We start from the raw sequence: 3,445 nt of genomic DNA, 5'->3' as shown, positions 1-3,445 counted from the left end.
CTCAAGCTCTTTACTAAGCCTGAGGGTAAATTTTTTTTAGCTTGTTTTGGAAAGTTTGTAAATCCCTTTAGTTTTTTTCTGAGGATTGGGTAGTTAAATAAATATAGGTGCCATTCCTGACAGCACAGTTACTAAAATGCTGCACATTTTTCTGGTTATTCTACTTGGTTTTGGCTTTCTGAAGTACTACTAGAGGAAACATAAGATTCTTAACTTCATTCACATTATTATAAAAATAAAGTTGCAAAGACACAAGATAAAACAACTGGGTTTAGTTGATTAAATATATTTAGGGAAAAGTATACTTAAATGTATGTAGCAGACACCTAACTTATTTATTTGCATTTTTCAAAATTAATCATTTTCACACAGCTAAGAAGTAAAATTTCCTCTGTAATATCCTATTATAATTTTTGTTTTAGTTGAAATATGTTATAGTATGGAAGTTAATGTAGTATAAAGGTAGACACTGTAAATGCAGTGGGGGGGATCCCTATGTTACTATTATTGTGTAGTCCTTTTAATTTTAATATTTGCTTTAGTATAATGAAAATCTCAACCTAATGTTGCCTTAAAAAATTACTTTTGCACTTAAATTTATTTGCTCCTACACAAGATCCATTTGAAAAAGGCACATAGAACTGGAATTTTTCATTAACCTAGAAGAAGGGTGCCTTGTGAATGGTTTTCAGCTACTATTACACATTGCAAAATAGTTTGGTCTAGTGACACCAGGGGAAAATAACCAAACTATTGTATTTCTTCAGAACTCCTAACATGAGCAATAATATTAATTCAGAAAACAAACTTCACAGCTTATGAGGCTCCTCAACAGTCAACTTGATTCTGTAATAACTCAAAAAAATCCATTTCAGTTTCAAAATGGAACTTTTATTCCTGATCACTTGGAGTTCCCTCATCTGATTTTTTAGAAGGTATGTGGATATTTCTTTTGCCAGAGCAAATAACCTTGGATGTTTTAGGGACAACCAGTTATTGCTAGTTGGGCTCAATATACTGGCTGAGGAGCCCATCTTTGCACACTTTGGGAACCAGCTCCTCCAGGAGCTGGGCCCCCTTAGCTCAGGCTAAGCTCAGGATGCCACAGGCAAGCGGAACTGTAGGATGTGGAGTCAAAGAGACCTATGGTTTAAACTTGTTTCTGCCACTTGCTGGCTGAGTGACTTTGTAAAAGTCATTTGACCTTCATGCCTCAGTTTTTTCAACTATAAAATGAAAAGAACAGCAATACTTACTTGACAGACTTGTTGTAAGGACTGAGACATCTAATGCTCATGGACACAGACAACAGTGTTGTGACTTGGGGGTAGGGGTGGGTGGAGGTGGAAGAGGGTATAAGGAAGATAAATGGTAATGGAAAAAATACAATAAAATGTAAAAAATAAAATAAAATAATATATAATGCATATAACACAGAGTTTAGGACATTATGTGTACTGTAATATATTAACAATGTTTATTATCCTTTTGATTTTTCTGTGTCTGTAGTCCAGGAAGCTTTCACAGAAAACAAATAAACTGAATTTACACAGAATTTAAGCTCTCTGGAATATTTCAAATTTTATCATTTCTCTTCTTTGGCTATTCATGATATAAAGCTTTTTAAATTATAGTGTTTTATATATTTATTTATAAGAATTAAATATGAGATGTTCTTATGTATGAATTTCCCATATTTAAAAATATTTTCAAATTTTTAAAATGAGACTTCCAGTCAAGATTGAGGCGAAGATAGACACACTTCACCTCCTTGCACAACCTCACAGAGAATTACAGCTAAACCTCAAAACAAATACCACCAAGAACTGTCAGAAAATTGAACTGTATGGACCTCTGACAATGAAGGATTTCAAGAAGCCACATTCATCCAGATGGATAGGAGGGGTGGAGGCATGGAGACAGGCAGAGAGGTGAGGAAATGCAGTGTGGCATGGAGAGGCAGCGGCAGCGGCGGGAGAACAGGTGGTCCCACATTCACATGTGGTGGATAAGAATCTGGAGGGATACCTTAGGAGTCAGCAATCCCAGCCCAAGGCCAGATCACACAGCCCAGGGTTCTAGCTCCAGGAAGGTAAAGTCCCATAACTTCTGGCTGCAAAAAACAGTGGGGGTTGGGACAGAGGAAGAAACTGTTGGATTTTCAGGAGACTCTGTTTAAAAGGCCCATGTGGTCTTAGAACATATGCAAACCCACCCACTCTGCAATTCAACACCAGGCAATGGCTGGAAGGGCACCAGTCACATATGAGGATGGATGAAGTAACTGGAAATAGAGAAAGTGCTGAGAAAACCTCCAGAAGCTAGGCAGTGGCACTGTCCCCTCTTCGAAACCTCCCCTCACATAGAGCCATAAAGAAGTGAAGCGAGTTGCCCCACCCTGGCAGTTACTTAATGTTTCATCCACACAATTTATAGGTGCCTTTTCTACAGTAGGCCACAATACTAAGAAAAGGCATAAAAGCATCTCTACCTAATACAGTATTCCCTCATTTATTGTGGGTATTACGTCCTAGACCCTCCTCCCCTCCACCCTCCCCTGCGAAGTAGGAACCTTACATTTATTCTACACTCTTAAATGTACATAGCTTTAAGAACATACAAATACAGTACCACAAAATCCCACGATATAGTGAAAAATCCACGATAAATAATTAAATATAATATTTTTTAAAATCCCGCAATACAGTGAGGCAGCGAAAAGTGAACCGCGATATAGAGAGGGACTACTGTACACAGAAACAAACACAAAGAGACTGCCAAATGAGGAGACAAATAAATATGGCCCAAATAAAACAACAGAACAAAACTCCAAAAAATAACTAAATGAAATGGAGATAACCAATCGATCATATGAAGAGTTCAAAACACTGGTGATCAGGCAACAACATAAAGGGTGAAATGAAGGTTACACTAAGTGAAATAAAGAAAAAGTTGTGCTCACTTTGGCAGCACATGTACTAAAATTAAAATGATACAGAGAAGATTAGCATGGTCAATGCACAAGGATGACACACAAACTTGTGAAGCGTTCCATATTATTTTCATGGATGGGAAGAATCAACATCATTAAAATGACCATACTACCCAAATCAATTTATAGATTCAACGCAATCCCTATTATAATGCCAATGACATATTTCTAGAACAAATACTTCAAAAATGTATAACCAAAAAAGACCCTGAATAGCCTCAGCAATCTTGAGAAAGAGGAACAAAGTAGAAGAAATCACAGTACCTGATATCAAAATATATTACAATGTCACTGTAATCAAAACAGTCTCGTAGTGGCATAAGAACAGATACAGATCAAAGGAACAGAATAGAGAGCCCAGAAATAAACTCAGGTTTCTATGGTCAATTAATATTTGACAAAGGGAGAAGGAGCATAAAATGGAGTGAAAATACTCTCTTCAATAAATGCTGC

General features: G+C 36.7%; 1 non-coding gene across 1 annotated transcript; it reads left to right on the top strand.

Moving 5' to 3' along the window:
* The first annotated feature begins 2,954 nt into the window (after positions 1–2,954).
* LOC150015144 (U6 spliceosomal RNA) lies at positions 2,955–3,061 on the top strand. The gene has a single exon (XR_016510148.1). It is a non-coding gene; the product is annotated as a U6 spliceosomal RNA (small nuclear RNA).
* The last annotated feature ends 384 nt before the right edge of the window (positions 3,062–3,445 follow it).

This window comes from Furipterus horrens, unplaced genomic scaffold (assembly GCF_987537825.1).
Source record: "Furipterus horrens unplaced genomic scaffold, mFurHor1.1.pri manual_scaffold_3, whole genome shotgun sequence".
NCBI classification, from domain to species: domain Eukaryota; kingdom Metazoa; phylum Chordata; class Mammalia; order Chiroptera; family Furipteridae; genus Furipterus; species Furipterus horrens.
The sequence above is the reverse complement of the archived record's forward strand: the minus strand, read 5'-3'. Positions and strand labels throughout refer to the sequence as shown.